Source organism: Ranitomeya imitator, chromosome 3 (genome assembly GCF_032444005.1).
Source record: "Ranitomeya imitator isolate aRanImi1 chromosome 3, aRanImi1.pri, whole genome shotgun sequence".
Lineage (NCBI taxonomy): Eukaryota > Metazoa > Chordata > Amphibia > Anura > Dendrobatidae > Ranitomeya > Ranitomeya imitator.
In genome coordinates this window covers 103344206-103357201 of record NC_091284.1, presented here as the reverse complement: position 1 = coordinate 103357201, position 12996 = coordinate 103344206, and the positions used below count along the sequence as shown (strand labels likewise).

Here is a 12996-nt window from a genome sequence, read left to right as displayed (position 1 = left end):
GCTGAGCATTTACTGGGGCTCATTTACCAACCTGTTGTATAAAATAGGAAATGGAGGTACGTCCCAATGAAATAGCACTCATAACACATCATATTCATTTACGTCGTGGACCATTTCATTACTTGAATCCATTGTGACATTATTTCTGTCAAAGAAAAAAACTACACGGACTAAAGCCCCCCATATGCATTAAATGGCTGTCAGCCAAGCATTGGTTAGACAGATCACTCATGCCCCCGATGAGTTGGACGGATCCGACTAGCGGATCTGGCTAATTAGATCGGAGCATGCTCAGTTGAAAAAAACAGAATACGTCACCAGATTCCATCATTTGACGGATCTGGCGCCATAGGCTTCCATTCTAGCAAATGATGGACGGTGACGGATCCGTCGCTGCCCATCGATTCGACGTACACAAAAAAAGTTACATTGTCCGTTGTCTCTGGCTGTCAGACAATTTTCGACGGATCCGGCGAACGACGGATGAAACGTGAGCCATAAGTCGCAATCCGTCGCTAATACAAGTCTATGAGAAAAAAACAGATCCGGCGGCATCAGTTGCCGGATCCATTTTTTTTCAAAATTCGACGGATTGCGCCTGATGGCAAAAAACTGAAGTGTGAAAGGGGCCTTAGAGTGTTGGGTGAACCAAACGATATCGGCAGGGTTGGCTGACGTGAGTCTAATTGTGTATGAGGGCCTTAAGGCCGGCGTCACACTCAGCGTATAAAAATACGGTCCGTAATTTACGGCCGTAATACGCAGAAAAGTCCCCAAAATAGTGGTCCGTATCTCCTCCGTAGGCAGGGTGTGTCAGCGTATTTTGCGCATGGCATCCTCCGTATGTAATCCGTATGGCATCCGTACTGCGAGATTTTCTCGCAGGCTTGCAAAACCGACATACGGACATACAATGGATCCATGTGCTCAAAAAATAATAAAAACATATGTACTGTCTATATATAGAGAGAGAGAGAGAGAGAGTACAGACCAAAAGTTTGGACACATCTTCTCATTATAGATTTTTCTGTATTTTCATGACTATGAAAATTGTACATTTACACTGAAGACATCAAAACTATGAATTAACACATGTGGAATTATGTACTTAACAAAAAAGTGTGAAAGAACTGAAAATGTCTTATATTCTAGGTTCTTCAAAGTAGCCACCTTTTGCTTTGATAACTGCTTTGCACACTCTTGGCATTCTCTTGATGAGCTTCAAGAGGTAGTCACTGGAAATGGTCTTCCAACAATCTTGAATGAGTTCCCAGAGATGATTAGCACTTGTTGGCCCATTTGCCTTCACTCTGCGGTCCAGCTCACCCCAAACCATCTCGATTGGGTTCAGGTCTGGTGACTGTGGAGGAAAGGTCATCTGGCGTAGCACCCCATCACTCTCCTTCTTGGTCAGATAGCCCTTACACAGCCTGGAGGTGTGTTTGGAGTCATTGTCCTGTTGAAAAATAAATGATGGTCCAACTAAACGCAAACTGGATGGAATAGCATGCCGCTGCAAGATGCTGTGGTAGACATGATGGTTCAGTATGCCTTCAATTTTGAATAAATCCACAACAGTGTCACCAGCAAAGCACCCCCACACCATCACACCTCCTCCTCCATGCTTCACGGTGGGAACCAGGCATGTAGAGTCCATTCGTTCACCTTTTCTGCGTCGCACAAAGACACGGTGGTTGGAACCAAAGATCTCAAATTTAGACTCATCAGACCAAAGCACAGATTTCCACTGGTCTAATGTCCATTCCTTGTGTTCTTTAGCCCAAGCAAGTCTCTTCTGCTTGTTGCCTGTCCTTAGCAGTGGTTTCCTAGCAGCTATTTTACCATGAAGGCCTGCTGCACTAAGTCTCCTCTTAACAGTTGTTGCAGAGATGTGTCGGCTGCTAGAACTCTGTGTGGCATTGACCTGGTCTCTAATCTGAGCTGCTGTTAACCTGCGATTTCTGAGGCTGGTGACTCGGATAAGCTTATCCTCAGAAGCAGAGGTGACTCTTGGTCTTCCTTTCCTGGGGCGGTCCTCATGTCAGCCAGTTTCTTTGTAGTGCTTGATGGATTTTATCACTGCACTTGGGGACACTTTCAAAGTTTTCCCAATTTTTTAGACTGACTGACCTTCATTTCTTAAAGTAATCATGAACACTCGTTTTTCTTTACTTAGCTGCCTTTTTCTTGCCATAATACAAATTCTAACAGTCTATTCAGTAGGGCTATCAGCTGTTTATCCACCAGACTTCTGCTCAATACAACTGATGGTCCCAACCCCATTTATAAGGCAAGAAATCCCACTTATTAAACCTGACAGGGCACACCTGTGAAGTGAAAACCATTCCCGGTGACTACCTCTAGAAGCTCATCAAGAGAATGCCAAGAGTGTGCAAAGCTGTCATCAAAGCAAAAGGTGGCTACTTTGAAGAACCTAGAATATAAGACATAATTTCAGTTGTTTCACACTTTTTTGTTAAGTATATAATTGCACATGTGTTAATTCATAGTTTTGATGCCTTCAGTATGAATGTACAATGTTCATAGTCATGAAAATACAGAAAAATCTTTAAATGAGAAGGTGTGTCCAAACTTTTAGTCTGTACTGTATATGTCAGTGATACATATATATGTATATATATTAATATTTCACACAGCGCCAGATAGCTTTAAAGCCGGTAATTCAATTGCCGGCTTTTGCTATCTCCTTCCTAAACCCGACATGATATGAGACATGGTTTACATACAGTAAACCATCTCATATCCCCATTTTTTTTTGGCATATTCCACACTACTAATGTTAGTAGTGTGTATGTGCAAAATTTGGGCGCTCTAGCTATTAAATTTAAGGGTTAAATGGCGGAAAAAATTGGCGTGGGCTCCCGCGCAATTTTCTCTGCCAGAGTAGTAAAGCCAGCGACTGAGGGCAGATATGAATAGCCTGGAGAGGGTCCATGGTTTTTGCCCCCTCCACCCCCCCCCCCCCCCGGCTAAAAACATCTGCCCCCAGCCACCCCAGAAAAGGCACATCTGGAAGATGCACCTATTCTGGCACTTGACCACTCTCTTCCCATTCCCGTGTAGCGGTGGGATATGGGGTAATGAACAGCTAATGTCACCTTGCTATTGTAAGGTGACATTAAGCCAGATTACCGTAATAATGGAGAAGCGTCAATTCTGACACCTATCCATTATTAATCCAATAGTCTGAAATGGTTAATAAAAACACACACACATTATTAAAAATTATTTTAATGAAATGAACACACAGGTTGTTTGAATATTTTATTGTTCTCTCAATCCACCTGAAGACCCTCGTTCTGTAACAAAGGAAACATAATAAACCAACAATATACATACCTTTCGATGATCTGTAAAGCTGTGTTCGTGGCTGTAAAACCCCGGGGAATGAAGGTAATGTAGGTCAATGACCTGTAGTTACCTTCATTCGTGGTGATGCGCCCTCTGCAGAAAAATCAAAACGTTACGGTGACCAAAACAATTTTTTTTTTTTACAAATTTCTTACATTTTTTCATGACAAACTGGACACGTTTAGTATCAGTGTAAGGCCGGCGTCACACTAGAGAGTTTTACGGACGTATGAGAGGCGCAAAAACTACGCATTGCACACGGACCAATGATTCTCTATGGGGCAGTTCCTATCTGCCGTATATTTTGCAGCCGCATTTTACGGGCGTAGAAAATCGCAGCATGCTGCGTTTGTCAGCGTATTGTGCAAAAAACCCGCCAATTAAACAGAAGAGAGAGGCTAAGTGCCAGAATAGGCGCATCTTACAGATGCACCTTTTCTGGGGTGGCTGGGGGCAGATGTTTTTAGCCGGGGGGGGGGGGGGCAATAACCATGGTCCCTCTCTAGGATATCAATATCTGCCCTCAGTCACTGGCTTTCAAACTCTGGCGGAGAAAATTGCACGGGAGCCCATGCCAGTTTTTTCCGCGATTTAACCCTTTACTTTAACAGCTAGAGCCCCCAAATTTTGCACATACACACTACTAACATTAGTAGTGAGGAATATGCAAAAAAAAAAAAAAAAGGATATGAATAGTGTTGAGCGATACCGTCCGATACTTGAAAGTATCGGTATCGGATAGTATCGGCCGATACCCGAAAAATATCGGATATCGCCGATACCGATATCCGATACCAATACAAGTCAATGGGACATCAAGTATCGGAAGGTATTCTCATGGTTCCCAGGGTCTGAAGGAGAGGAAACTCTCCTTCAGGCCCTGGGATCCATAGGGATGTGTAAAATAAAGAATTAAAATAAAAAATATTGATATGCTCACCTCTCCGGCGGCCCCTGGACATCACGCTGCTAACCGGGAGGCTTCTTTGTTTAAAATGCGCGCCTTTAGGACCTGCGAATGACGTCCCGGCTTCTGATTGGTCGCGTGCCGCCCATGTGACCGGCACGCGACCAATCAGAAGCCGGGACGTCATTCGCAGGTCCTAAAGGCGCGCATTTTAAACAAAGAAGCCTCCCGGTTAGCAGCGTGATGTCCAGGGGCCGCCGGAGAGGTGAGCATATCAATATTTTTTATTTTAATTCTTTATTTTACACATCCCTATTGATCCGATACCGATACCTGATATCACAAAAGTATCGGATCTCGGTATCGGAATTCCGATACCGCAAGTATCGGCCGATACCCGATACTTGCGGTATCGGAATGCTCAACACTAGATATGAAATGGTTTACTGTATGTAAACCAGGTCTCATATCATGTCGGGTTTGGGAAGGAGATAGCAAAAGCCGGCAATTGAATTATCGGCTTTTCTGCTATCTAGCACTGTATGAAATATAAATTTATGTATATACATGTGTCTCACTGGCATATTTATATATATATATATATATATATATATATATATATACTGTATATATGTTTTCAGCAATATTTGAGCCCATGGATCCATTCTATGTCCATTTTGCAAGCCTGCGAGAAAATCTCGCTGTACGGATGCCATACGGATTACATATGGAGGATGACATGCGTAAAATACGCAGCCACACCCTGCCTACGGATGACATACAGTACGGATCACTATTTTGGAAACATTTCTGCGTATTACGCATGTAAAATACGGACCATATTTCCCTACGCTGAGTGTGACACCGGCCCAATAATACTGTCCTGGAGAAGCATGTTTCCTGGTAATGGTGGAATTGCATTTGTTGTTTATTTTTTTCCCGCAGTTTCACCGCCCTTGGAATTTTTTTCCCCGTGTATCAGTAAATTATATGGTAAAATGAATGTTGTCATTCAAAATTACTACTCGTCCCTAAAAAAATAAGACGTCACGTGGAATGATAAAAAAGTCACGGCTCTTGGAAAAAGGAAACGCAAAAATGAAAAATTCCTGCATCATTAAGGGTGTAAATTCTAAAATATATATATTATATTTCTGTGCGGTCATGCACATAGGATGAGGTCTTTGTGCATAGCTCCAGCAGATTTATAAAATATTCATATACACACTGCAATACACATTAGTCTCATAGTGATTGGTTGAAGCGGGTGCTTGGATCTCTTCTTACATAGACTGCGATGATTGAGATCAATATCAAATCTGAGGACCGTCCTGGAGAGAATTTACACCAGGAAGAGCTTTATAGGCCATCTATGTAATGTATCGGCATTGTGGCCTTATTGATCCTATGACGGCCTAATTACATCCGACTGTTGTTAATATAAAAAAAACCTCTTCTGAAGCGCTGGATAATCCGCCTCCATATGGCGCCATATCGCCATTAACTTTTAAGGGGATTTTATTCCAGCAGTTCTAATGAACAGCTGTACAATGGACACGGCGTTGACCTTTATCTGCTGTGAGCCAAACTCTTATATAATCCCAATCCAGGTCACTTCATCCAGCCTGGAATAATCGTTCTTTCTCCTCCCGGTTTCTCAGAGGTGATCTGATTATAGGATTAATACAAGTTGTCACTGTACGTTTGTGCTTTTAATTTCTGACCTTTGTGGTATTCGTTGTGTAAACTTTGATTTTCTTCTTCGCTAATGTCAGAGCGAAGCTGTGAGTGGAAAATAAATTGCCCAAGGTGCACACTGCTTCTGAAGTTTTATTATTAGCAGTAGCTACAAAGGGCAAATTGATTTAATGCGAATCAAATGTTTCAATAATTTGCTGAACCCAGGGCCGGACTGGGACTAAAATTCAGCCCTGGCATTTGAAGTCACACAGGCCCACTTGTCGCATGGTGACTGTATCTTTGTACACTTGTAGGTTACAAGAAGTGAGGGGAGTGTAACACGACTATATAACATATAATTACAGCTGTATCCAGCATTACAGCTCAGTCCCCATAGAATGTAATGCAGCCAGTTCCCATAGAATGTAATGCAGCCAGCCCCCATAGAATGTAATGCAGCACAGACCCCATAGAATGTAATACAGCACAGCCCCCATAGAATGTAATGCAGCACAGCCCCATAGAATGTAATGCAGCCAGTCCCCATAGAATGTAATGCAGCCAGCCCCCATAGAATGTAATGCAGCACAGACCCCATAGAATGTAATGCAGCACAGCCCCCATATAATGTAATGCAGCCCAGCCTCATAGAATGTAATGCAGCCAGCCCCCATAGAATGTAATGCAGCACAGACCCCATAGAATGTAATGCAGCCAGCCCCCATAGAATGTAATGCAGCACAGCCCACATAGAATGTAATACAGCACAGGCCCCATAGAATGTAATACAGCACAGCCCCCATAGAATGTAATACAGTACAGCCCACATAGAATGTAATGCAGCACAGTCCCCATAGAATGTAATACAGCACAGCCCCCATAGAATGTAATGCAGCCAGTTCCCATAGAATGTAATGCAGCCCAGCCCCATAGAATGTAATGCAGCCAGCCCCCATAGAATGTAATGCAGCACAGACCCCATAGAATGTAATGCAACCAGTCCCCATAGAATGTAATGCGGGACAGCCCCCATAGAATGCAATACAGCACAGCCCCCATTGAATGTAATGCAGCACAGACCCCATAGAATACAATGCAGCCAGTCCCCATAGAATGTAATGCAGCACAGCCCCCATAGAATGTAATACAGCACAGCCCCCATAGAAGGTAATGCAGCACAGATCCCATAGACTGTAATGCAGCCAGTCCCCATAGAATGTAATGCAGCACAGCCCCCATAGAGTGTAATACAGCCAGCCCCATAGAATGTAATGCAGCACAGCCCCCATAGAATGTAATACAGCACAGCCCCCATAGAATGTAATGCAGCACAGCCCCCATAGAATGTAATGCAGCACAGCCCCCATAGAATGTAATACAGCACAGCCCCCATAGAATGTAATGCAGCACAGCCCCCATAGAATGTAATGCAGCACAGCCCCCATAGAATGTAATGCAGCACAGCCCCCATAGAATGTAATGCAGCCCAGCCCCATAGAATGTAATGCAGCCAGCCCCCATAGAATGTAATGCAGCACAGCCCCCATAGAATGTAATACAGCACAGCGCCCATAGAATGTAATGCAGCACAGCCCCCATAGAATGTAATGCAGCACAGCCCCCATAGAATGTAATGCAGCACAGCCCCCATAGAATGTAATGCAGCCAGTCCCCATAGGATGTAATGCAGCACAGTCACCATACAATATAATGCAGCCCAGCCCCATAGAATGTAATGCAGCCAGCCCCCATAGAATTTAATGTCAGAATCATGAAGCACTGAAGTAGTGAGTGAAAATGAGGAGCAAGTAACACTTGCTCTTCCTACACGCCCAACAGGCGCTAGCAAAACAGGATTGCTCCAAACAAAGTATGATGCACAAAAACGGAGCAGAAACATCCATAATACCATATTCATTAAAAAGGTATATTTTTTATTTAATAATTCTATTAACATTACATCAAAGTAGTACCAACAATATCATTGGAAGATGCCAACAAATGCTGGCCGTGCAATGAATGCTATAAGCACTCCGCACACACAGAAAAGGGACTAGAGAGGAAACATGATGATAGCCGAAACATGAGGAGGAATAAACAGTAAATCATACATCATATAAATCTTCATACCAACCCTACCGCCAGCAATGAGCGCCGCTAATCGGTAGATACAGTGTCCCACCAATCTCTACTTAATGCGAGTAGCGCCACAGCGTGGTGCCTATAGTATCTCAGATAATATATCCGGCTTACCCATAGTAGTTTCTGGCAAAGGTATCTCCTCCAAGTGTGGCTCCCCTGGTTTCGCGTATATCGCTTTCTCAACAGGGTTTCCATAACGCCAGTCTCATGTGGTTTAAATATCTTTAAAAGCGGAAGTGGAACCGGGTCGACGGCGCATGCGCGGTGGCGCCCGAGGCACGTCATCGCCTAGGCCGTCATAGCAGGGCGGGCGTGAGGCGGAAGTCCGCCCATTGACGTCATGTGACGCACGCCCTGCTGAAGATAGACGGCTGCAGCTGAAGACGAACATCCCAGGCGGCAGCGGACATGCGCACACCCGGCAGCCATTTTTAAGAAGACCGCAGCCGCAGACATCATGATGAAAATCATGGAGCTGCATCATCAGACCCCAATAAATAACAAAGGTGCCAGTGAACTAGTAACACTAATATAGTGCAAGATTTGCAGTGCACAGGGAAAATAGCACACTACAGCGCTAGAAATGCTGTGATAACACTTGCCCAATTAAAACTAAAATGTAGCGCTGTATACCTATATATAAAAAGTATACCTACAGTGCAATAATACAAATAATAAAATGTGCATAAAAATATACAACCAAGAAAGTATACATAGACAAATACACATAAGCAGGTGCTCCAATCTTCTTATATTCGTATTTTCTTCTTTTTCTTCATTTACACCAAAAACCAGTGTAGATATGCATGCATGGGGGGAAAGGATGCAGTATAACCCAAGTCACATCTAGGGCCGCGGTCCCATATATAGAATAAACTAAAAATAAAAACAACACAAGACAAGACAATTACAGCCCCCATAGAATGTAATGCAGCCAGTTCCCATAGGATGTAATGTAGCACAGCCACCATACAATATAATGCAGCCAAGCCTGTTGTGAATTCTGTGGCCAAGCTCCCTCCTGTGGTCGAGAGTGGTACTTCGGCTGGTTCTGTCTATGAGCTTCCTTTGGTGGATGAGAGTGGTACTGCGGCTTCTGAGTTTCCTTCCTCAGGTGATGAGGTTAAGTCGTTAGGTGCTGCTCTATTTAACTCCACCTGGTGCTTTGATCCTGGCCTCCAGTCAATGTTCTAGTATTGGTCTTGCTTCCTCCTGGATCGTTCCTGTGGCCTGTCTATCCTACATAAGCTAAGTTTTGCTTGTGTTATTTTTGCTTGCTATTTTTTCTGTCCAGCTTGCTTTATTGGTTTTTTTTGCTTGCTGGAAGCTCTGAGACACAGAGGGAGCACCTCCGTACCGTTAGTCGGTGCGGAGGGTCTTTATGCCCCTCTGCGTGGTTGTTTGTAGGTTTTTGTGTTGACCGCAAAGCTATCTTTCCTATCCTCGGTCTATTCAGTAAGTCGGGCCTCACTTTGCTAAATCAATTTCATCTCTGTGTTTGTATTTTCATCTTACTCACAGTCATTATATGTGGGGGGCTGCCTTTTCCTTTGGGGAATTTCTCTGAGGCAAGGTAGGCTTATTTTTCTATCTTCAGGGCTAGTTAGTTTCTCAGGCTGTGCCGAGTTGCATAGGGAGCGTTAGGCGCAATCCACGGCTACCTCTAGTGTGGTGTGTTAGGATTAGGGATTGCGGTCAGCAGAGTTCCCACGTCTCAGAGCTCGTCCTTTGTTTTTGGTAATTGTCAGGACACTTTGTGTGCTCTGAACTTCAATGTCCATTGTGGTTCTGAATTACCTGTTCATAACACAAGCCTCATAGAATGTAATGCAGCCCCCCCAATAGCCCCACAATCCAGTTATCACTCATTGATATATAATAATAATAAAAAAAAAAAAAAAAAAAAAAACACCCTACTCACCTTTCCTCTTGCCCCGCGCTGCTCCTGGCTCCGGTTTCAGCAGCTGCAGTCTGCCCGCCCGGTCACATAGCAGGTGCGCGATGATATGACGTGTCAGCGGCAGGCAGAGCGGGGAATGATGGGAGAGGGAGCGATAGCAGACGCTCTCTCCTCCATCATTGCATTCAACTGTACCGGCGTCTATGACGCCGGTATAGTTGAATGCGGGGTCAGGAGTGTGCCGACAGCGGGAGGAGTGTGCTGACAGCGGGGGGAGTGTGCTGACAGCGGTACACTCGAGCGGCCCACTACTGCCACCGGCCCTTCTGGCATTTGCCAGAACTGCCCGATGGCCAGTCTGGCCCTGGCTGAACCTGTCGAATTCAAACAGTTGGCGATTCACTTGCCACAAATAATCAACAATGGCCATTGTCAGTTTACACATTGCAGCAGAAAAAAGGGTTACATGACCTGAGACGCAACCTGGCAGGCTTCCCCATAATGCCTTGCTAACACCACCTATCAGGAGGGAGTGTCATAGCCTCTATAAAAACCAAGGCAGGGAATGCAGTAGCCAATTCAGGGTGAATCTGGATAGTGACAGGATGTCTTAACTCACAGCTGAGCAATAAAGGAAATGAGAAAAACCATAAAACACTGAACAAACATTACAGATAGTGTGTGAAAGCACAGCAGTGAAGAACAGTTACATCCATTTATCCACAGCCATGTATATGTTGAGATCACCTTGACGCTACTAAGGCTGCGTTTGTGCTAAAAAGCTTGAAAGGGGTTGGATACAGTCCTAAGAGACTTCAGTGTTACATGCATCCTTACTGATCAATTATATTACTTGCAATTCTTTGCAAATCACATTATTTTTTAAGAAAAATGTTGAATGGCTTGAGAATTAGAATTTCGATAGATTTGCAATAGATAGCAATGTACTTTAAGAAGTTTTAGCAACGTGTGGCACAGAGAGACAGATAATGGAAAGATTGAGTCAGCTTCTCCACTTCTTATCTGGTTTCAGGTGTGATTTTCATGTTGCCCATACCTTTTACTTGCCACAAGTGAGTTGGACCTAGCATCACAAAGTTGTTTACCCAGAATTTTGGAAAGGTGCCAACAATTTTGTCCAGCCTATTTTTAGTCCAGCCTATTTTTAGGGGCTTTGTTTGAAATCATGTCCAATTTGCCTTTTGTTCTGTTTTTTTTATGTTGTTCCAATACACACAAAGGAAATAAACGTGTGTATAACAAAATATGTGTAGTTGCAATCATTTTCTGGGAAAAATATTTCATTTTCTGAAACAGTTTCAAGGGTGCCAACAGTTTCTGCCATGATTGTACATACACACACACATTATATATATATATATCCATATATATAATTGCCTAAGGGTTTTTCCGTCTGTCTGTCTGTCTTTTTGTCTGTCTGTCTGTCTGTCCTGGAAATCCCGGCTCTCTGATTGGTCGAGGCCGCCAGGCCTCGACCAATCAGCAACGGGCACAGCGACGATGATGTCATAAAGGACGTAGACATCCTGCGTCTCTGATTGGTCGAGGCCGCCAGGCCTCGAACAATCAGCAACGGGCACAGCGACGATGATGCCATAATGGTTGCCATGGCGACGATGATGTCATAAAGGTTGCCTCGATCAATCAGCGACGGGCACAGTCTGCCGCGAATTCTGGAATCATCATTGTCCATATACTACGGAGACATGCATATTCTAGAATACCCGATGCGTTAGAATCGGGCCACAATCTAGTATATATATATATATATATATATATATATATATATATATACACACGGTATATATATATACAGCTCTGGCAAAAATTAAGAGACCACCACATCAAAACCCTGTCATGGGCGCCCAATCTCAAGACCTGAACCCCACAGAAAACCTCTGGAATGTAATCAAGAGGATGATGGATAGTCACAAGCCATCAAACAAAGAGGAACTGCTTACATTTTTGCACCATGAGCAGTGTGAAAGACTGGTGGAAAGCATGCCAAGACACATGAAAGCTGTGATTAAAAATCATGGTTATTCCACAAAATATTGATTTCTGAACTCTTCCTGAGTTTAAACATTAGTATTGTTGTTTCTAAATGATTATGAACTTGTTTTGTTTGCATTATTTGAGGTATGAAAGCACTGTTTTTTTTTTAATTTTGACCATATCACCTTTTCAGAAAAAAAATACAAAATTTATTGCTTGGAAATTTGGAGACAGAAGTTTATAGAATAAAAGAACAATTTACATTTTACTCAAATATACCTATAAAGAGAAAAATCAGACAAACTGATCATTTTGCAGTGGTCACTTAATTTTTGCCAGAGCTGTGTATATACAGTTATATGAAAAAGTTTGGGGACCCCTATTAATCTTAAGCTTAATGTTTTATAAAAAATTGTTTTTTTGGCAACAGCTATTTCAGTTTCATATATCTAATAACTGTTGGACACAGTAATGTTTCTGCCTTGAAATGAGGTTTATTGTACTAACAGAAAATGTGCAATCTGCATTCAAACAAAATTTGACAGGTGCATAAGTATGGGCACCCCACCAGGAAAGTGATATTAATATTTAGTAGATCCTCCTTTTGCAAAAATAACAGCCTCTAGTCGCTTCCTGTAGCTTTTAATGAGTTCCTGGATCCGTGATGAAGGTATTTTTGACCATTCCTCTTTACAAAACAATTCCAGTTCAGTTAAGTTTGATGGTCGCCGAGCATGGACAGCCCTCTTCAAATGATCCCACAAATGTTCAATGATATTCAGGTCTGGGGACTGGGATGGCCATTCCAGAACAGTGTAATTGTTCCTCTGCATGAATGCCTAAGTAGATTTGGAGCGGTGTTTTGGATCATTGTCTTGCTGAAAGATCCATCCCCTGCGTAACTTCAACTTTTTCACTGATTCATGAACATAATTGTCAAGAATCTGCTGATACTGAGAGGAATCCATGCGTCCCTCAG

General features: G+C 43.2%; 1 protein-coding gene across 1 annotated transcript in view; it reads right to left on the bottom strand.

Annotated features, from left to right (window-relative positions):
- The window catches only part of HIP1 (huntingtin interacting protein 1), a 174755-nt gene that overhangs the window by 111551 nt on the left and 50208 nt on the right, over positions 1 to 12996 (bottom strand). The window lies entirely within an intron of this gene.